This window comes from Neovison vison, chromosome 4 (genome assembly GCF_020171115.1).
Source record: "Neovison vison isolate M4711 chromosome 4, ASM_NN_V1, whole genome shotgun sequence".
NCBI classification, from domain to species: Eukaryota; Metazoa; Chordata; class Mammalia; order Carnivora; family Mustelidae; genus Neogale; species Neogale vison.
Window position 1 is genome coordinate 183,868,836 of NC_058094.1, and position 23,188 is coordinate 183,892,023.

Here is a 23,188-nt window from a genome sequence, read left to right on the forward strand (position 1 = left end):
GCTGAGCAAAGAGCCTGATGTGGGGTTCGATCCCAGGACCCTGGGATCATGACCTGAGCTGAAGGCAGTGGCTTTAACCCACTGAGCCACCCAGGTGCCCCCATCGTATCTTCTTAAATCTGCATGTACCCTTATAAAAATATAGTAGTGTGTATGTGTGTTATTGAATGGTAATACACTATAAATCTTCTGCTATTACTTTTCTTCATCCAATGCTGTTTTAAAGACCTATCCTTGTTGCGTACTTTTTCATTGCTTCTAACTGCTATATAGCACTTCATGGTATAACCCTTCTCATTCTATTTATTCATTACCACAGTCAATTTTCAATGATTTTTATCATCTCAGGAAAGAAGCCTCATGCCCATTAGCCATTGTTCATCATCCTCCATCCGCTTGGTCCTAGGCAATTGTAGTCTTCTTTTTGTCTCCATGGATTTGTCCCTTCTGGACATTTCATATGAATGGAATCATGTAATATGTGCTCTTTTGTGACTGACTTCTCTTAGTATGATGTTTTCAAGGGTCATCTGTTTGATAGCATGTATCAACACTCTTTATGGTCAAATAATGTTCCATTGTATGGATATACCACATTTTGTTTATTTATGAGTTGATAGACATTTGGGTTGCTTCCACTTTTCAGTTATTATGAATAATAGCGTCGTGAACATTTGGGTACACATTTTTATATGGATGTAGTCCTCATTTGTCTTGGGAATATACCTTGGAGTAGGATTGCTGGGTCCTATGGTAACTCTATGTTTAAGGTTTTGAAGAACTGCCAGACTGTTTTCCAAAGTGGCTACAACATTTTACAGTCCTAACAGTTTGGGGCTTCCAAGTAGGGTCCATTATTGCAAGGACAGACTGTATCACTGAACTTATATGTGGTCGGTGGTAAAGACCTGGTTATTTGAGGGGTAGGGGATCAGCATGGAGCTTGTGTGTGGACTTCAGTCTCTATGTGGCAGTGATTTTCATCTAGAGTCACCTTTTCCCATCTCAGTAGCTCAGTTTTAGGGTTATTTTACATATGATTATCTGATCAGTTTTATCCACTGAAAATGACGAAGCTGTGCAGGAGTGGGAATCAGGAAAGCTGAATTCAAGCTCTGATTTTGCCACTTATTCTGTCTTCTCAGTAAGTTGTCTGGGTCTTGGCTTCTTCGTTTATAAATTACATGCATACATATGGCCCCACCCTTAGCACAAATCGTCAGTGGTTGGGAAGAAAAGAGGAGCAGGTTGGGGACCAGAGCTAGAAAGTAGAGGTAGAGCCATAAGGAGTTGAAAATTGTTCATTCAAACCTGGCCTTCCAGGCTATTATGATTATACATTTGTCAAGATAGGAAGTGAACATACTTAAAAGTTGATTCGTGACTATAAACAATTTAGTCATATGGGATGTAGACCTCCATTTGTATACTTGCCTTGTACCCTACAAATAAAAGGGGGCTGGGTCATGACCATGATCTTTGTATGGCCCTGCTTAAGAATATAGGGACATATAGCCTATGCATATTTAATTCCTTAAATTGGTCCTGGGTGATTTCCAGAATGACCACAGAAATGTACACTATGACCACAGAAATGTACACTATGATAGCATATGGTTCCTAAATCCTCATGTCAGCACCAACCCTAGTAATAATCTGTGTTTCTATTTCATGCTGTTCTCATTTTAGTTTGCATTTCTTTGAATACTAGTAAGTTTGAACATGTCTCCATATATGTTTTGGGTATTTGGGCTTTCTCTTTTTTGAATTCTTATTCATATATTGTATCTATTTTCTACTGGGTGTACTACTTCTTTTTTGTTTATTCTCAGGATATATGCACATTATAGAAAGAAAAAGAAAAAAGTCAATGACTTTTAAATTGTAACGCAGCCAGAAAAAAGCCATAGCTTCCTTAAAAAAAGTCAGTGATACTTAAAAACAACAACAACAACAAAAAACCCAACCCTATATCTATATCTATCTACCTCTATCTATATGAGAAGTATATGGCAAATTGTCTCCAACATAGATTCTAAGCAGTCTACTCTTTATAATTACATAGATTCAGAACGTATCTTTCTAGATTGCTGCCTTTCAGTTAAGATTATGTCTTTTTTTCTTAGAACAGGTTTGAGACCAGTGTTGCCTGAAACCCATGCAAGTGTGGAGATCATATCCCCTTCACTCTCTTTTTTGTCCCTGCTCTTAGGAAACAGTGTCTGCATAGGGTGGCAAAGATGCTTTTGGATGTTGTGGGGTACTGCTTTGCTTGAATTCATGGAAGCGAAGTAAAGGCCAAGGAAGCTGTTTGCAGTGGCTGTGTCACCCTGGCCAGAGCTGGAGGAAGGATTCAGACAGAACCCTTCTTTGTATTCACAATAATTCTTTTGACATCTTGAAGTTCTGTATTTGGCCAATATGACTTCCTCAGTCTCCCCTTTTGGAATAATACTACTTGTAGTGTTTGTCTCTCCCACTTCTTCTTTCTCTTTAGGTCAGGAGGCCACATCTTCGTTTAGTTTATATTGTTTCATCCCTTAACAGTGAGTACAACAGTGATTAATCTCATCCCCATGGAAGTGCTACCTGATCTTCAAGGTCCATCTTTAGTTCCTTGTTGAAGACCTCCCTGACTGCAGCAACTGACAACGGTCTGGGTCTTCCAGAGAAACAGAACCAATAGGAGATATATATCTACCTCTCTATCTCTGTCTCTGTACAGAAAGAGGAGAGAAAGAGAGAGATGGGAGAGGGGAAAGACTAGGAAGTTTAAAGCTTATAGAGCAAGCAGGCTGGCAGACTGGAAATTCAGGCAAGAGTTGATCTTGTAGTTTGTTTGTTCAAGATTTTATTTATTTATTTGAGAATGAGCGTGCACATGAGGAGAAGATGAGCATGAGGAGAGGGATAAGGGGAGAAGCCCAGCAGACTCAACACTGAGCACAGAGCTCAATGTGGGACCCCATCCCAAGACCCTGAGATCATACCTGAGATGAAATTAAGAGTCAGACACTTACCTGATTGAGCCACCCAGGTGCTCAGTTTTGTAGTTGTATGTTTTGAGTCCTGGATATTGTAGTTTTGGGTCCAGGATCTGCAGGCAGAAATGCAGATAGGGTTTCTACATTGCAGTCTTGAGCAGAATTGCTTCTTCTTTGGGAAACCTTAGTCTTTGTTCTTAAGGCCTTCAACTGATTGAATGAAGCCCACTCACATTATGGAGGGTGATATGCTTTATTCAGAGTCTTTGGTTTTAATGTTAATAAGATTTTAAAAATGCCTTCACAGCAACATCTACATTGGTGTTTGACCAGACAACTGATCACCATTGTCTAGCCAAGTTTACCATGAATTTTACCATAACACCTCAGGACTCTTGAACCACTCATTTGGCCTGTAATCATATGCAGGCTAATGACATCTCTGGCATTATCTTCTTTTGACATTTAACTTTTTCTAAGTGTATGAGGTTTGTCTTGCCAACTTCTTGAAGACAGGGATCATATCTTCTTATGGGTGGGATGGTACACATGTTGCACTTAATTTTTATCCAGAAAAAATGAGTGCACAGAAGTGGCTTTTTGAAAATAACATCAAAGTGAATATTTAGAGTTAAGAATTGATCTTTAGTGTTTTGTGTCCTGTACTTTTTACTCCCTAGTTGCAAATCAAAATATCTCAACAAATTCTCAAGAAAATTTTTGATTGGAATTTTAGTAGGGTCAACTTTTTTGGCCAGGCAATCATATCAGTTCTCTTCTCTGGGAATCAACTTGAGTTTAAACTCTGAAACTGGCCTATGAACTTGACGCTGTTCTCTTGGTCTTTTTCATACCTGAAACACCTGGTCATTGGTGTGACATTCTATGTTTCGAAGAACATTTCTGTTTTCCTTTTGGTTTGTGCGTTTACCTTTTCTAGCCTTTCTTAGCTTCCTCTTTCAGACCCTGGATAATTAAGTGCGTGCTAGTCCCATGTATTTTGGGGCATTAGATCACAGTTTCAGTGAAATACAATGGACCTGAGTTCTGTGGTTTTCTTAGCCATTGGTGAAATATCCCCTAAGGTGTGTTAAGGCTGTATATCTCAGACTTACACAATAAAATGACTGTTGTCATTGACCTTCATGGTACCACCCTAAAACAAAATATAATTATAGTAAGATAACTGAGTGCCAGGACATTGGTAGGGCCAAATGGATATAGAGAGAATCAAACATATGGTCTTATATGTGTTGGCAACTTGCCAGACTTCAGACCATAGAACTCCCCATGATGCTAGCTAGCACAAGAGATAAACCTTCTGAAACATCTGAATTTTTACTGCCCTTTGGAAAACACAGCAGATTCTTCATATACTCACATGGTCAGCTGTCCTGAGGGCTAGTTAACACAAATCATGTGGGGTTTTTTTTCCTTAATTAACTTCTTTGTTAAATATTACCACACATTATTTTTGCTATCCATTTTCCCCAGGCCAGAGGCTCCCCTACTTTCTTGGAGTTTAGGCACTCTCTGTGTTTCAGTATTCTTTTTACACCACGCCTTGGCCAAAAGAGATCATTCTGCGTAGTAAGTAGTTAGGTCCAAGCAACTTAGTAAGTACATAAACACCTCAGTAGCTATTTGCAATAAATAACAACAGGTATTGCCATAAAAAAGAACACTTTTGTTTTATTTTAAAATAACCATAATGACCTGCTGATAGGATGTGTGTACCTGTTGGGCTTGGTACAACTTCCCAAACCATCAAATCACAGCATCACCCTTGTCTTCTGTCCCACATTTATTTTTGTGTGGTATTTGCTTTTTATCACAGCAACCACCAAAAATCCAGCTTTGCAAAGTTGTGATATAATCCAAAGGAATGCAGTATGATCTAATGCTGAAAACACAGACAGCCTCTGAGTTTGTGCAGTGTCCAGCAAATGTCAAGTATTGCCATGTTTCCCTCAAACTTGAAAAGCTCCATGCAGCACCCAGGGGCTACCAGGCACACGATTTGGGAACTGCAACTGCATTAATTATTAACCAATGCATTAACTGCATTAAATGTGAATTATTAGATCAAAGGTTAAAATCTGTCAAACGTAGGAAGAATGGGAATTTTTTTTCTTATTAACATATAATGCATTATTTGTTTCAGGGGTACAGATCTGTGGATCATCAGTCTTACACAATTCATAGTGCTCACCATAGCACATACCCTCCCCAATGTCCATCACCCAACCATCCTAGCCTTCCTCTCCCCACCCCCCAGCAACCCTCAGTTTGTTTCCTGAGATTAAGAGTCTCTTATGGTTTGTATCTCTCACGATCCCATCTTGTTTCATTTTTTCCCTCCCTACCCCCATGACCTCCCGCCCTGCCTCTCTAATTCCTCATATCAGAGAGATCATATGATAATTGTCTTTCTCTGATTGACTTATTTCGCTCAGTATAATACCCTCTAGTTCCATCCCCGTCGTTGCAAATGGCAAGATTTCATTTTTTTGATGGCTGCATAGTATTCAAGAATGGGATTTTCTGATTTGTACTTAAGACTGAAATTTCTCTTCAAGGGATCACATTCTAACACAGTCAACTCTGGGCACCTAGCAGCTCTTCTCTTTCATAGGAAACTGTATGCCTGTGTTCAGGATAGCATTTTCCCCCTCTTCATTCTCTGTTTCTTGAAATACACACAACTTGCCATGTTTCTCTTTAGTTGCAATCAATAGTCATATTTACCAAAACAGCCTGGGGAGCAGTGTTGTTTATTTCATTGGATGCCTTTTGTTTCTGCAATGTCAACTGCCTGTTTCATTCTGGTTATTAACTGGTATTAAGTCTCCTGAGCGTAAGAAACTTAGAGCAGCCCCTCCAGAATGGAAAGAGAGAATGCTGTTTTCTCACAGAGGTGACACGCCGCGATGCTTGCCACTTCTGATGGTTTGCTCCTAGCCTTCAGCCAGCCATGAGCTAGCAGAGGTCATATGAGCTCAGACAACAGAGTGTATCAGCCATTTGGTTGGTTTCTTGTGCCTGTGCTCCAGCCTCTGCAGTAGATTTTAATACCTTGGCCTTTGGCTGCTTTTCTGAAGAAGTCTCATGACATCACTAAGCTTCAGGATTGATGATATTTTAGCCTCACTTTATGTCTCTATTTTCTCATAAAGATTTTGCTCCTGCTGCTTTTGCTGTTGTCACTTCTGCCATTGTGTCTCCTTCTTCTTGTCCTCCTTCTTTTCTCTTCTTCTTCCGCCTGTGCCTCCTCTTCCCCTTTCTTGGCCATCTCCTCCTCCTTCCCTGGGCTTTACTTACGAACATGTCCACTCTTTCCCTCACAATATCTTAGCCCCAGAGAAGGGAACACCAAGCCATTGGATGAGTGGCTACTGCAGTTGAGGTCAGTGCGATCTCTCAGGTCCCTTGATCTAGAACATTTTCCCAAAGGACAGAGAGGTTAGGAATAGGAGCGCTGCCCAGTCACGGAGATGGCTTAAATCAATGCCCCAGATGGCCGCCATGGGCATTGTTTTCCCTTTCCAATGTAATAACTCTCAGAGGCTGACCCTGCTCGCTTGCCTCTGTCCCTTCTGCCTCCCCCACCTCCTCTCCTGGAGCGCCGCCCCGTTCCCTCTCTCCCACCAGTCGCTCACCACCTCGACTTCTCCGCTTGAATTTTACATTTCACTTTTGACTCCAGCCTGTAAAATGTTCTCGTCGCCGTCCCCAGGCAGGTGGATGCCGCCATAACTCCCGCATGATATCAATAACCCACGCTAGTGAAGCCAGTGAGGTAATTTTCCCTGAAGCTCTAAATATAATTTAACAAGTTAAACACTGTAACATTGTGGTGAATGTGCTATTAAGGGACTGTAAATTGCTTACAAAGCATCAATAAACACAGTGCCCTAAAGCGAGGGGCTGTTAAGACTTTATAATCTAAAGCAGTATCACCCCGAGGCTGGAGCTTCACGTCAGATAAAAACAAAGCAGCTGAAGTCTTCAGTTGATGCCAAACGTATGGAGGAACACGACAAGCTTTAGGGGGTAATTACTTTTTGAGTACTTGATGTGGATTTTCTGGGAAGCACATCTGTTATCAAATTTGCCAGTGATTCATAGGATTCTCCCATTTCCCCCAGAAAGTGGGGGGAAATAACATTGCTGGTCCTAAGTGCCAAAGCTGTTGGTGTGTGACCCCTGTAGAATCATGCTGTGTCATTTTCTTGGGAGAAGAACAGGGTTTCAGTATGATCTACTGTCACACCGTGGGTTGTACCCTATAGGACTTTGTGTGCAGAAAAATATTTTGTGTAATTAAATTATCTTTGGTGATGTTCAAAAGATGCTGAGTTTTAAAAGTGCAACGCCCTCTGTTGGGAGCGAGGTCATTCCTATTTTAGATTTTGCAAGCCCTAAAGCTTCTTTCCCTTTCCTTTTCCTTCCCCTGATGTGCACTCAACCATAGTCAGATCCTTTCTCAGAACACACTCCTTCTGTAGTTCCTTCTCAGGTTCATATCCTTAGCCAACTGATGACTAACCCTTTTTGTGTTTTAACTGTTATCCAGAGTATTTGGTCTAAAATATTTGCATTTGAGTTCTGGAAAGCTCTTAGCATTTTACAAATGTTACCTCATTAATCACACAGCCACCAGACTGACAGTGTTTGCCTTATATTAAAAGTGGTGGAACAAGGAAAGCTCCAAGTGGCCCAGAGACCTGACCAAGGTTGCGTGGTGCATCCAGGGCGAGAGGGCGAGAGCTCGCCATCTCCATCACTGTTCCGTCCCCTAGTCCCTGCACCCTGTCACTACCCAATGCCACTTTCTGGGATAGGGCCTTCAGGTCTGCGCGATCTCAGTCAGGGTCACCTCTGGGATTTCTAACTGTTTTCTTCTTTATTCCTGACTAACTAGCTGGGTTGCATCTTAAGCTTAAACAGAAGCCCCTGAGTGGGATTAAAAGGTTCCTTTTCTTTTCTAATCATCAGGGCTCTCCCAAGATTATGGGGACTTTCTACCTTGTGCCTTTGGGTTCTAGTATGAGATACTGATTCCCTGATGACAACCAGTAACTGTGAGGGAAGGATGCCTCACTGGGCTTCTGAACAACATGCAGAAGGCCCTCTGTTCAGACGCTACCATGGCCAAGGAGCAGCTCGCCTCTCAGCTGGGCAGTCTTGAGCTTGCCCCCTCTCCCTTTCCAGCCCCATCCTTCTGGCTCCATCCAGTGTTGTCTGGGACTTTGTCTGTTCATCGGGATGCATCAGGGTTCCTGCTGCCTGGGCTCATCAGCATGGAGGTTAAGAAGATGGTAGAAGGAGGGAGAGGTTGCAGGAATATTGGATCTGGGCCTCATAGTCCACTAGGGATGGCTTTGGTTCTGGGATTTCAAGAATTCATTCTCTGTGGTAAAGTGTGAGGTGGACAAGATCCAGGAGATACTTCTTACACATAGATTACTAAAACTGTTTCCAGCTGGGAAACAGGTCACCGGCCAGGAGAAGTTTCCACTGATGCCAGTCATCCGGGCTCACTAGTCATATAGTCCCAAGTATGGCGGGTAAGATTCAGTTTTCTTGCCTGGCTTTCCTCATACCTATAGGATACACTTAAAGTGAGCTACCTACATCTTGAAGACAAATTACAAAAACACTAAGATCAAACAATTGTGTGAATAAAAACAACCTCATCTTATTTCTGCGTGGCTCCAGTTAATTTCCAAAATCTGTAGCAGTGTAGGACACCCCCCTTCTCACCCATCCTTAATTTATTTCTTGAAACACAGTCCAAATATATCATGGGAGATGCACCATAACTTTCCTTTCTTTCAAGTAATGCATTTTTGTGTAAACATGTTGTTTATGAAAGAACCTTTTACGGACCTTTTGTGTTGCCTTTGTGTTGCTCTAGAAAATACATTTTAACAGAATTCTCCCCAGCCTGGCATGTAATGTTTCATTAGCCAACATAACCTTGTTTATTTGCTTTTTAAAATTTTATTTGGGAAAGGAAATCAATTTGCACCCCTGACATGCTGCCAGGTTCCTGTTTATAAGCACACAATAGGCAACTTGGAGGGGGCAAAAATATATAGTTTATGATTTCAGCATTAAGTATGACACAATCTGTGTATGAAACCATAGAAGCAATAGTGTTTTCCTATCCCTGCAGCCCTGCTCTGCAGGCTCAGCTTTTTATCAGAGTGTTATCCAAGTGTGCACGGAATCAATGGTCTTAATTGTGCTGGGCACTTTTAAGTGTGAGGAAGAATTGTCAGGACAAGAGGAGCTCTTTGCTGGTTTTTGTTTTTGTTGAGAAAATACGAGGAGCCACTGGCTGAGACTCATAACTGTGCTGTGTTTTGGGGAGGTTCAACCTGTTCCTCCAGCGCAAGTAAGAGGGTCCTCAGAATTTCTGCTGTCAGGGATTCTGAGTGGCTGCAGGGAGACTGGTGGGGCCTGAGGGCCAGTATGTCCATCGTCAAAGAGAATCTCTTTCCCTTCACTCTAAACGCTTAACGGTCATTCTGAGGAGTTGATGGGCATCTCTGGAGTTGACCCTAACTCTTGCCTCTTTGGGGTGCCTGCCAGCTTTTTGCATCCCCAAGTTGAAATAATTACCTTATTAGTCCAACATTGAGGTCTGATTTAAACGCAAAGTCACTCCCTCCATTTCTAGAAATAAAACTCTAAAATCATTTGTTATGGTCAAAACAGCACTGAATGAGGAGTCAAGAGATCAAGACTCTTGTCCTGTTTTAGCCTCCACTTAGATATGGGCTACTCTCCCCTGGCCTCCATTTTCTTTTCTGTCAAGTCAGGGAGTTGGGATTAAAGGCTCCCTACAGCATCTTTCACATTTAAAGTTCTAAAGGCAGATACTCAGATGTTTCCTTAAAAAAGTCTTTTCCTTGGGGCGCCTGGGTGGCTCAGTCATTTGGATATCCCATAAGAAGAGGTCTTGATGATTTTAACCCCACTAAATGGAAGGGAAAAGAGGTGTGTTTTAACCTTGACATAGGCCTGCCGCTGGACTTCTTCAAAAGTAACCAGACAACATTCAGATATTTAAAAAACAGAGACTTATCTGTGGAGCAAAAATAAACGAACACACACATATATATTATCAGCTTATGGATGTGAGTATCAGCACATAGGGAGAGCCACAAAACCTTTTGTCCAAGGACTCACTTACTGAAAGATCCAACAGTATGGGTGTGGTTCTTATCTGGGTCCCTGACTCCCCTAAGATCCCATCTTATCTTTACTTCAGATTTAGAAATATTCTTTCTTTTTTTTTTTTTTTTTAAGATTTTATTTATTTATTTGACAGACAGAGATCACAAGTAGGCAGAGAGGCAGGCAGAGAGAGAGGAGGAAGCAGGCTCCCTGCTGAGCAAAGAGCCTGATGTGGGGCTCTATCCCAGGATCCCGAGATCATGACCTGAGCTGAAGGCAGAGGCTTAACCCACTGAGCCACCCAGGCGCCCCTAGAAATATTATTTCTTAGTCTGTCAAACAATCAGTGACTTGTTCCTTCTTGAGATTGTCAGTAGAGCCATGGCACAAGAGGAAGCCAAGATGGAAAAATATAGGATGTTCAAGTTGCCAAAGACCAAGGACCTGTAGACTTGGCATTCTGATACGAGAGTTGAAAAGTTACTGGGGAGTTTATCTAGATAGAGACATTTCATCGGCCGTAATGCTTCTATTCAGCAAGCCAGCCCATAAATCCTGACAGTCTAGCGTAGAAAAATGCACCTTCTACATTCTCTCACTTTCCTGCCATCTTTCGGTGGAGCATTGAGCTCAGCACCGTCACGGCTCTATGGTACAGAGACACCAGGTGTCAAATTCTTTCCTCTGGGACTCCCACATAGAAAGCTGTTCTTATTCCAAGCTTGATTGTTGCACCAGGAGGAATGTAGATGAATTGGAAGCTGTGTCCGAAAAGTGAGACATTGTTTTGAGGGTGTGTAACTGGGTTCAGAGGAGCCGTGCTTGCCCTGGCTCATCCTTGCGGGGTGGGGCTGGGTTACTTGGGCACACTGTGGGACAGGCTTCACTCTGCCTTATATTGTTTTTATCAGTCTCATCATGATTTGTTAAGCACACAGATAAATGCAGAGCAAGTTCAGTTAGTAACAGTCCTGTCCTTAGATGGTTTAAGTTAGAAAGGAAATAAACATACCGATCACATTTTTTTTTTAGTCATGGTAGGTGAAGTGCAGACTGGTCACTATGTCCTACTGGGGTTTCTGATCTTCTGGCTCTCTTGCAAATCATAATGTGTGTCTATGTACTATAATGTGTGCATGTACATGTGTCTATATGCATATAGAGAAAATATCTGGAGAGAGTAAAATGTTAATTTTTTTCTGCATGTTGGGATGATGGGTGATTTTGTTCCTTCCCACAAAAAATATTAGTTTTTTTCTGCATGTTGGGATGATGGGTGATTTTGTTCCTTCCCGCTTGTTTTGTTTTTTTCCTCCTAAATTTTCTCTAATGCAAGTGCATTGCTTATGAAATAAAATAATGCAAGTTTAATCACAATATACTTGTACTACATATTTTCTATCCAGGCCCATTCTTCCCCTTTTCCACTTTGCTCTTTGCCCTGAAAGGCTGACTTTTTTTTTTCTCCAAGTGATGACATCTATTTATTTATTTTTTAATTTTTAAAATTAACATATAATGTATTACTTGTTTCAGGAGTACAGGTCTGTGAATCATCAGGCTTACACAAATTCACAGCGCTCACCATAGCACATACTTTCCCCGGTGTCCATCACCCAGCCACCCCCTCCCTCCCCTGTCCCCTAGCAACCCTCAGTTTGTTTCCTGAGATTAAGAGTCTCTTATGGTTCATCTCCCTCTCTGGTTTCATCTTGTTTCATTTTTCCCTCCCTTCCCCCCACAGTGCCCCATTCTGCTTCTCAAATTCCTCATATCAGGTAGATCATATGATAATCATCTTTCTCTGATTGACTTATTTCACTTAGCATAATACCCTCTAGTTCCGTCCACATCATTGCAAATGGCAAGATTTCATGGTTTTTTGATGGCTGCATAGTATTCCATTGTATATATACATCACATCTTCTTTATCCATTCATCTGTTCATGGACATCTAGGTTCTTTCCATTTGGCTATTGTGGACATTGCTGCTATAAACATTCGGATACATGTGCCCCTTTGCATCACTACATTTGTATGAAAGGCTGACCTTTAACCCGTGTTTTCCTGTTGGATTAGGGCCAGTGGGCATAGAACTACCATCACAGGTTCCAGAGAGGGAGAAAAGGGAGCCTGGGTGTCTGTTCTCCCAGCTGCTTCTGTTAGTTGTCTTCTTTGACCAAGGGTCACAGGTCCTGCCAGGTGCCCTGTCCCCACAGCTCTCCCTGGTGTCCTGCTAACTTCTCTCTCTTTCTCTCCCCCTTGAGTTCTGGTAGCCCCTCCCCTCTCTCACTTCTGTGTGCGCTTAGGGACACTAACAGTTCCCTACTGAAACTGGCCCCAGGGTACTACTGCACAATGGCTTGTGGCTTCCCTGAACTCTGCCCGCACCTTTACAAATAGTTCCTTTATTAATCACGCCCAAGTTATGCAATTTGAGTGTGCTGTTTCCTGCTGGCATCTGGAGTGATACAGTAGTCATACTCTCTCATTGAAATTGTACATGGGTCTGTAGCAAGTCTGCCAGACTAATGAAAGCATTGCTTTCTTTCTGTTTGACTAGAATTTTATCAATGCTGTGAGATAGTAGTGTCTGATGGTACAATAGAGTGAAATGAGATTTTAGAAACCAAGGAATGTGAAAGTTTCAAAAGACTGGTATGGGAAAGCAAATTCAAGACTTTTAAAGAAGTATTTGTAAAATGTGACATCCCAGGGAGAAAGAAATAAAAGGGATTTCTGCTGGTTTAAAAAAAAAATGAAGTCATTGGATTTTCTGTGGTTTTTTCTTTTTTTGCATATTGTTTTAAGCATAGGGATCAGAAGTGGTTTGGTGCTTTTGCATTGGAGTGAGTGAGGAAGGAATGGATGTCATAAATGGGAAAGGATGAACTAAGTAAGGGAAATATGGATTCAGGCAACACAGTTGTAATTTTAGAGTGCCCAGCCTTAGATGTAAGGCTCATTGGGAGGTAACATTCGAGCAACCATTTGGAAGAGATGACAGAAGGAACTGTGAGGATAATGAGAAGAAACCTTCCCATTGTGGGGGCGCAGTGAGTGCCAAGGCTACTGGATGTTAGCAGAACATCAGGGAGGTCAGCACATGTCTAGAACAGAACGAATAAGGAAGGACTGGTAGGAAGTGAGATCAGATTGATAGCAGGTGGTATCATGTAGGTTTGGGGATATACCTTGTATGCCTTGTAAACATAGAAACCATCTCATTGACGCCCATTGTATTTTCTGGATCCGTAAGGATCCAGAGAACCCAAATTACTGGTAGGAATTCTTATTTTAAAAATCATTCTTTCCAGAGGCTTCTTTGAGGACTGTTGTGTCCAGCGGTGTCCAGTGCCCCTATGCGACCCAGCAAGTGCTGTTTAGTTTGGTATAGTCAGAATAAAAATGTTATCTCTTTCTGTTAGGATTTCATCAAATAAGACAGACTAAATCTCTCACTGATATCCTGTGTTGCATTATGTAATTTGGTTTCTAGTCTCCAACAAACACCGGTAGCTATGATTCAGTTTGCTTGGAAGCAATGGCGATTGAAGTGAACTTGTCTTCCAATAAAACATCCACTTCCCAGGGTAGAAGTATGCTGCTTAATTAATATCGATCATTAGCACAGCATAGCAATAACTTCTGTTTGTGAGTACTGAACAATTTACAAAGCAAGGCCATTCATAACAAGCCACCTGACGGGTTCCACCAGAAGCGAAAAGGAAGGGCAAGCACTCTTATTCTCTATTGTTTCAGAGGAGGAAGTCTATCTTGTAGCACATTTTCCTTCCCACTGAAGATCACATTTCTATTTTATGTGAAGAGCATGCTGTTGCCAAATATTCAGGAATGTAGATATCCAACCAATGCTCCAGGCAGGGGAGTTTTCAAGCAAATTCATCTCATCAGCCAGCCCTACCCTCCAGCTCATTTGGCTTGGAGAGAAGAGCTGAGGAAGCAGGGCTTAGGGGAGGGAAAGGCAAAATCTCTTCCTAGATCTGCAATATATCATTAGCAGCTTTGAAAGAGTGCTACATTTTTATTTCTGGTCATTAAGTAAGTATTTGGCTCTCTTTGAAATGCTGTGGAAACAGACCCTCAGCATCCTTGTGGTAAGTTTTAGATGCACTCTTACTTCTGGTAATTTTACATTTTCTGGGAAGAAAGGAAGAGAGATGTGTTTAGCAATTCTAGAATGGGCCATTTGCCTCCTGCGTGGCTATACCAGGGAAGAAATTGGCCATTTGCCTCCTGCATGGCTATACCAGGGAAGAAATGGGCCATTTGCCTCTTGTGCAGCTATACCGGGGAAGAAAAGCTTCAGGGAGAAAAGCTTCCTGAAGCTTTTCTTCCCTGTGCCATGCAGAAGTGTGATCCTGGTAATGCCATGGGTGCCATTCATATCCCTTGCCCATCCCTGTCTTGGGACCCCAGTTCCTTCCTTGTTGGTCATCATTTCACTTTGGTTTTTCCTGTTTATTTTCCAGTTACTTAGGCAGGCTTGTCTTGCCTCACTTCACCCAGTGATTTGAATTGACCAAACACAAAGCAATTTGAGGAGACTGCTGTGCTGTTTCTGGCCTCTGTTGATAGGACTTATGAGGATTCAAATCAGCCAAAGTTATCTCTTTCTATCTCAATGCTTAGGATGACCATGTGTCCAACAAGAGGGAGTTGTAAATTGATTGCCCTTTATTCCTGTACCAGCACTTCAGAAATCATGATTCATTTCTCCACTCAGTCATTGGTTGTCTAGTTCATTGTTGGCACTGAGCTGGGCACTAGTGATAGAAGAGAAAATGAGACAGACACTTTCCCTTCCTTCCAGGAATTTATCATATGGAACTAGGATCGATAATGGTAAAAATATATATGTATATCATTGGAAATAACCATGATAAACATTGCACCTTCTGACAGGCTTTAAAGGAAAGGGTTAGGGTGCTTAGGTAGAAAATAACAGGGAGGTTTCTTTAGTTGGGGAGGTGACATTGTGAAGGCGATGTTTAAGTTGAACCTGAAATGAAGAGAAGAAAGCAGTCTTTCCAAGAATGAGGGGATGTCAGAAGAGAGATCAGGAGAGGTAGCATAATCTATATGTTGTTAAAGCTCTTTTCAAACCATTACTGTATCTTCACTTTATAGTTCAAAGGAAGCAGGGGCATATTATTCTCATTTGTACTTGAGAAAAACACTATCTATCAACCAATTTTTTTTTTTTCTTTTTGCTTGGAGGATGGGATTTAGCTATGCAGAGAGCAAATTCTGGGCCTGGAGACTGTCCCTGTAAAGGTGTGAAGGGGAGATTTTGAACTCTTGCGTTGTGTAGTGAGTAGAGAAATGTGGCTAGAGTGAGGGTTGATACAGGGGACAGGGCTGAGGGATGAGGCTGGATATATAGGGTCTTTGAAGGCAAGGCTAAGAGTGGGCTTTGGCGTTGTAATCAATGGGGAGCTCTGGGAGGTTTTAGAGCTAAGGTATGGCATTTGGGAACGTGCTGATTCATATTAGTTTATTGGACCGTGAGGTCTGGAGTGGTCTGGGAGGGACCAGAAGGGTGGAAGCCAGGAGGACAGTAGGAAGCTATTAGTGTGATCAGGAAAGGAGGTGATCATCTGGAGCTCATGGGATAGCAAAAAAAAGACAGATGCAGGTGTCATTATGAAGGCAAAATCAAGAGACTAAGAAGCTGAGCAAGATCATGTGCTTAATGGTGGCGCTCACAGGAAAACGCAGACCCATTGACTAGCCCTGCACCCTTTAGGCCATGGCTTTATCAACTCTAGATGCCATTGTCTTTCTTTGTCTCTGTTGCTCGTGTAAGTCAAGGTAGTTTTCAGATTCATTTGTTTTTCATACCCCTCTGTCCCTAAATTTCCATATTCCCTCTAAACTGTAGGCCTTTTGGGAGAGTTCTTACTTTTTTTTTCTTCTTTCCACAGCCCTAGTTACACTCCCTACATGTTCATTTGGTAAGACTCTATGTGACAGGTATTTTATTAGGCCCGAGGGACAGCTGTGTGAAACCAGACCCAATTCCTGTTGTCAAAGTCTTTACAGCTAGAAGGGGAAGACTGACCTTAAAAATAGGTAAACATACCAATGTGTAATCAGAACTTTGAAAGAGGTATTTATGGGATACAGTGGAGGACAAAGGAATTATTACTTGAGTCTACCTGGTATAGAGGTGGTGTTGGCATTGGTTGTGATCATAATGATAATGATAATTATAGTAATGGCTACTAACATTTATTGGACATTTAATGTGTCCAACATTGTACTAAGTTCTGCATTTGTATTACCTAACTTAATATTTATAAAAATCTTACAAGTTACAGTTATTCCTGTTTTAAGAAATGAGAAAACTGAAGCAAAGGGAAACAATAAATTTGCTCAAAAGCACACAGCTTTCCTTTATTCACTGAATAATTGAATTTATTGTGTATCTACAAGGTGAACGTTAAGGAGCAGACACTGGTTGTCCTCAGATGAACTTGGTGTAATCTGCTGGAGGAAGCTGTTGTGGAGATAAGTCAGGCTCTTTAATGGTGGTGTGTAAAGAGCGTTATGGGAGCACGAAATAGGAAACAGCTAATGGGGTCAGAAGGAGTGGGAGAAGGCTGCACAGAGGAGGGGACATCAGCACTGGATCTTGGATTGGCTGCAAGGAGGAAATATTATGTTCAAAGGTAAAAAAGAAACATGAAATGGTATAGAATGGTCAAGAAGCATTGAGGTGTGTGTGTGTGAGTGAGAGGGAGAAGATAGAGAAGATGGGAAAGATTGATTGAAATTAGATTGTGAAAAGCTCAAGTCCTACATCGGAGATATGGCCAGCAAAAGTGTTTAAGTAGGCTGGTGCTGCAGCTTTCTTGAAGAACTCTTGAGAAATGAGGAATTTTACCAGTGAGCTCTGAGTACAGTATTTTCAGTGGGAGTAGTTTCTAATTTCCAAGATATCTATAGATGCATCAACCACGGGGATGTGCTCAACTGTAATTCTGGTAACCTGAATGAAGTGGCATCATTTCCTTCCTTTTAACCCATATGATTATATTTAGCAGGATTAACCAAGACAATAAAGTGGGAGGTGAGAGGAGAGACACCGACAGTGCATGGCACCAAGAATCAGAACAGGAAGGAGCAGGATCTTTGAGAGACACCCAAAAACTGTTTCTCACAGTCCAGGGTGGCACCTGAGAAGACATTTATTGTCTTGAGCATTTTACTACGATATTAAATGAATAGCTATAAAATTCTTACAGGGATGGTTCAGGGCTCTGTTGTCTAAACCCAGTATTAGAGAGGATGACAGAGGTCTGGGTTGGAGGAGGAGAGCACAGTCCGGTCAGACTGATACTGCTCTGTATCCTGCAGACTTGAGTCTAGAACCCCACTCGGAGGCGGGGCTGCTTACTTCCTGAAAATGGGTGAGTAGGTAAAGGCCACTGAGGGTCACATCAGTGTGCAAGCTGCCTTTCTACCCACTGGAAAGGAAGTTGCCTTAGAAGTTGAACTTGATTCAAACTTTGGAGAGATTATCTCTCTCTCAGCCTATTTCTTTTCTTTTCTTTTTTTTTTTTTTTTTTAAGATTTTATTTATTTATTTGACAGAGAGAGATCACAAGCAGCAGAGAGGCAGGCAGAGAGAGGAGGAAGCAGGCTTCCTGCTGAACAGAGCCCGATGTGGGGCTCGATCCCAGGACCCTGGGATCATGACCTGAGCCGAAGGCAGAGGCTTTAACCCACTGAGCCACCCAGGCGCCCCATCTCTTGGCCTATTTCTTAACTCTGGGAACTGTTGACCAAGGTGAACTAAAATCAAAGAATGAGTGAGTGAGAGTTGGTTGTTTTGATAGTTTGATACAAGTATCGTTCAACAGTTTTTTTGAGTTACAGCTTTCTTCCCTAATCTTAATCTGCCTTGTTTGGTGTAACCCAATCTAGAAAGACCTATGCAGGCAACATGACCTTAAGATGATCACTAATCAATAACTTTGAAGTGAATTAATGGTATAGTCCCAGGCTTTTGTAGGTATGAAGATGGTGGTGATGACATTGACCCAAGTTAGTGGTATGACTGAAATTCTCAGGATCACAAAGCAGTATTAATAACTTCAATTAATGTCCTTAGAAAAGATATTAGATACAGTTTATTTTTTGCCATGTCATTTTCCACTAGAAAGTATTTTTACAGTAAGACTGTAGAGGCAGTATGGCTTAGTAGGTAAGAGCCTGGACTCTGAAACCAGATGGCCTGGATCTGAGCTCTTCCACTTCATAGTGGTATAACTTTGGGTAAGTTACTTAACCTCTCTGTGCTTCAGTTTCCTCATCTGTAAAATGAGGATTAATCATCCTATCCACCTCTTAGATTGATAAGGATTAAATGAGTTTTCTGACAAATGGCAATGCTGTATGAGCACTAGCTATTATTAGTAATACTTCTGTTAAAATCAGACATGGGAAGTAGCCACCCAAAATGAACTCTACTCTCTGAGCTTCACATTTAGAACTATACACTATAGTAAAAGGAGAAAAAGTATTGTATGCAGTCGGCCTTGTGCTGGGGCCTGTGTCATCTCATACAAGACTCCCTACATCCCTGTCCATTAAAGGATAATCTCTATTTTAAAGATGAGGAAGGTATGGCTCAAAGAACTTTATATGCTCCGGAGGATAGGGAGCTGATCTGAGCTTGAGTCCTATTCTGGTGCTCATGGTTTCGTCTGTACCATGGTTCCCTTTAGAATTCTTTTGGCATAAGTAGCAAACTCTGAAAAAGCAGAATTTAAATGTACATGTCACAGCTGGTGTTTTCACAATGCTCTGTGCTCTCTCCTCTCCCTTCCCCTCTTGCAAAGTTTGTCTGAGATGGTTTCTTGTCTTACGTGGTTCCTCTTTTACTGTACAGCTCCACTAAGGAGAATGTTATGGAGAGAGAGGCCACTGGCATGGTCCCTGATCTCCTCTCCAGCCCCACCATGTTCCCTCTAATATTTCACTGTCTCCTCTGTCATGGAGCGGCCTACTCTCTTAGTAGAATTCAAAATACTCACACTGGTATTCTAGCTCCCAAGAGCATGTGGAAGGAGGAATGAATCCTTCCTAGACCTCTAGAAAGCTTAGTTTCTTTTGGAAGGTTAGAACTTTTGTTATCCTGTGAATGTCTCAGACATCTTTTGGATGCAATTCATGGATGTTTACATCTGGGAAGTTCTGAAAGTCTTTGTAACTGCCCGGGCATCATTAAGATGCAGACAATTCCAAGATTGCACAACTCGACTTGTAAACGCGTGTCGGGATGACCGTGGCTCTTTATAGAGAAACCCATAAAGTCTCCACAGCTTGGCAGTTGGACAGAATATAGATTTGAAGATAACATTTTGGGACCTTATGGGAATCAACAACCTTTTCCTTGTATGCTCCAACTTTTACTTCCATTTGTGGTCCACTGCCCTTCATCCCTCATTACCACACCCTGAAATTATATAGGTATTTATAAGAACGTATATTCATATACATTGGGTTGTTTTTTTGCATATTGTATTCCAAGCCCATGCATGCAGAAAGACAATTACCACTCTACCTCAAGCTCACGGAGTATGCAATCAAGGCTCATTATGCCCCCAGTTCTCATCCCATTCACACCCTTTATGTCTCAGAAAAAGAGTGAATGGAGAGCAAGGAATATTGCAGGATATGAAGGGAGTGAGAAGTCAAACATGCAGAGAAATTGGAACCAAAAAGCGAACAATTTAGGTGAAAATAGTTTGTGGAGTTTTCGTCTTTGAAATTTGAGAAATTTTACTTTGTGTTGGATCCGTTTCTTGAATCATGATCCCTTGGGTCTGGCATAAAGCTATAATTTTCAGAAGGCTCATTTCTGCAAAAGCTTATGGTTATGGAGAGAAATCAATGTCTGTAGGCCCATGAATCAGAGTCTAAAAAGTCTGTTTGGGTATTTAAGGTCTCATAAAATGTAATATAGAGAGAGACTTGTAGAGTATCTGAGCTGGAAACAATCATGGAAACAAGGTAGTCCAGCCCCTGCTTTTCGGGATGAGGCTACAGTGCTGGGGGAGGTTGAATGATTTATCTAGGTCCCATGGCTGCAAGTAAGGGTAGAGATCCAGAACAAGGACAGACCTCCACCCCCTAAGCTAGTGTATTTTCAGCGTTATCACATATCACTAATTGTTTGGAAGCACTGAGCCAAAGCATGAACCATGGATCATGTAAGTGAGAGAATCTTAGCAATAGAAGAAACCTTGGAGGTCATGTAGCACCATTTCCCTCCTTGATGCAAAAATCCTCTTGTCCTCTTGATGACATCCTTGACAGATGGCCACTAGTCTCTACTGGCTTAACTCCGATGCCATAAAGCTCAGTGCTTTATAAGACAGCTTGTTTTGTCTTTGGACAAAAGATTAAATTTGTATTTTTAAAGGATCAGTCCAGAAGGAGTGAGGGTAGCTAGAGGTGAATGGCATATTTTTAGTGATGGTGAGGAATTTTACTCTCTTTACCATCTTAAATTGAGAATAAATATGCTGACCCTGTAGTGTTTTTGCAAGGATTAGAGCTGAGTTTATAAAGCATCTACCATAGTGGTTGCTTCAAAATAAGAGCTCAAATTATAGTCATCATCGGCTTTTATCATCATGATCCCATTTTTTTGAAATTATGCCCTCTGGAGTAGCATAGACTATGTCTAATCCCACAAATATTTGAATGCAGTTAGCATGACCCTCTAAGTCTTTTCTTCTTCAGACTAAATATTCCCTGATTCTTCTACGGTTCTTCCTGTGATGGATTTTGGATGCCTTCATTGCTTTCATTCCCTGCTATTTGTCAATTTCCCCCTTAAAATGTGGTGGCCAAATGTGGTCAGTTCAGTGTGCTCTCCAGTGGAATAATTACTTCCCTTGATCTGGACATTGTACTTATCCTATAGCAACCTAGATTTATGTTAGCATTTTTGGAGGCTAGATCACAAATTTGGCTCAAGTAAAAACCTGACTCTACTACCCAGAACATAAGCTGTGCCTCCCAACATTGTGTCAACTGTAGATTTGACAAGCATGATTTTTACATCTTCATCCAAGCTGTTGATAAAAATGTTGAACAAGAGAAGGCCAGGGGCTGAGCTTCAAGGAACACTTCCGATCCTTCCCTGCATATTGACCCCCATCTGCTGGTTTGGTGACACTGTTTGGCTAGCTCCAAATCTCTGCACCTATACTAGCAAAAATAACTCTGCAAGATGTGGTCACACGTTGTGTTTTTGAAATTGGATATTTAATTTATCCAGAGGTAAAATGCCATTCTTTTTATCAATGAAGACAGGTTTTGAACCCATAATTGGGAAAATATGAACTCAGAAAATAATTTCATGTTTGAGTTACTATGTAATGCTTAAAGGAAAAAAAATAATCTTCTCTTAATGTGAAATGATAATGCTTGCCTAATTGTTTATTTTTCCAAAACGTTTTGAAATTACTCTCTGGGTCTGGGGGAAGGAGTGTGGAGAATTTGTGGGTTTCATGTGTGGTAGAAAGTGGAGATTATTGAAGAATTAGAATACAACTTTTAGGAGCCTTTTCCATCTCAGGTGGAGGTCACAGAGACAAAGAGATGTCTTAAATTTTGGTGGAAGAGGATATGAGTTATAGTCCTGGATAGTTTCTAAAATTCTTTTTTAATGATTCTCATTAAAGAGGTCATTCTTTCTTTCATTTAACATGCTTCCCTCTGAAGAAATCAAACCAACTTCTTTGTGCTACAGCACAGATCGGTTTTTCCTGGTATTCATGCTGGAGATAAGGAATAGTTGTTGCCAACCTTTATGTCAAAGTGTTCAAAGATTCAGAGCTCACTTCTTGGCATCTCCCTCCAAGGGCTCATTTAATATTTTCTCAAAGGCTTTACTTCCAGTCTACATTCCAGGTTTGTGGGTTTCATCTTAACTCTGGTCCCTTCTATTTCTCTAGTCCATAATCAAACAAGCATTTTAATATCCAAAACTCTATTACCATGAGCCTACTTTGAGATCTCAATGTAAACAGACAAAAGTTAGCACTCTCAAAAGTTGACCAGAAAATAAAAGACCTCCTCATACTGAATATTTTAGGAATGTCATTTTATAGTTTATTTATTCACTCAGGATTTATTCAGCACTTATTATATGCCAGGCATTGATTTAGGAAACAGAGGCAATGGGGAGTAAAATCAGATTTAGTCTCTTCTCCGATTGTGCTTATGTTCTCTAGGAAGAAACATGTTAATCAAACCAAAACAGTTGTGAACTTATAAAAAGTGCTGCAAAGGAGAGGGTACCCATCAGTATAGAGGTCAAGGAAGTCTTCCTCATGTGATGCTTAATCTGAGATTTGAGGGTCTAGTCAGGGGAGGGCACAGGTAGCAGAAAATAGCATACCCCAAGCCCCTGTGCTGAAATGGAGGTGAGCAGTATGAGGGCAAGAACATGCTAGAAAGTTGGAGTGAAGAGCAGAGAGCAAGAGTGAGAATAGCACAAGATGAGCTGGGAGGTAGGAATGGTCCCTTATAGGCCTTGTAGGTCACACAAAGAGTGCTCTCAGTGTCTTCTGAACCATGAACGTCATCTAAAAAGCTTGTAGGGTGGGGGTGGAGGAGTGTGGTTGAGTAAGGAGAATTGTATGATGTGATTAGTTTTGTCTTTCAAAAAGATCACCATGGCCAGGCGCGGTGGCGCGCGCCTGTAGTCCCTGCTACTCGGGAGGCTGAGGCAGGAGGATCGCTTGAGCCCAGGAGTTCTGGGCTGTAGTGTGCTATGCCGATCGGGTGTCCGCACTAAGTTCGGCATCAATATGGTGACCTCCCGGGAGCGGGGGACCACCAGGTTGCCTAAGGAAGGGTGAACCGGCCCAGGTCGGAAACGGAGCAGGTCAAAAAGATCACCATGGCTGTATATGGGGAAAAGGAGAAAGGGAAGCCATAGTGAGTGACAGACCAGTTAGAAGACCGCT

At 41.6% G+C, this 23,188-nt stretch overlaps 1 protein-coding gene across 3 annotated transcripts in view; it reads left to right on the forward strand.

The window, feature by feature from the left end:
- CREB5 (cAMP responsive element binding protein 5) overlaps positions 1-23,188 on the forward strand; it is a 401,460-nt gene that overhangs the window by 128,706 nt on the left and 249,566 nt on the right. The window contains exon 1 of one of the 3 annotated variants that reach the window (XM_044246293.1): positions 14,217-14,234. The exons of the other annotated variants lie outside the window; for them this stretch is intronic. The gene's annotated coding sequence lies outside the window, so the exon portion shown is untranslated. Of the gene's footprint in view, positions 1-14,216; positions 14,235-23,188 lie in introns of those variants that run through there. 3 annotated transcript variants of the gene reach the window in all.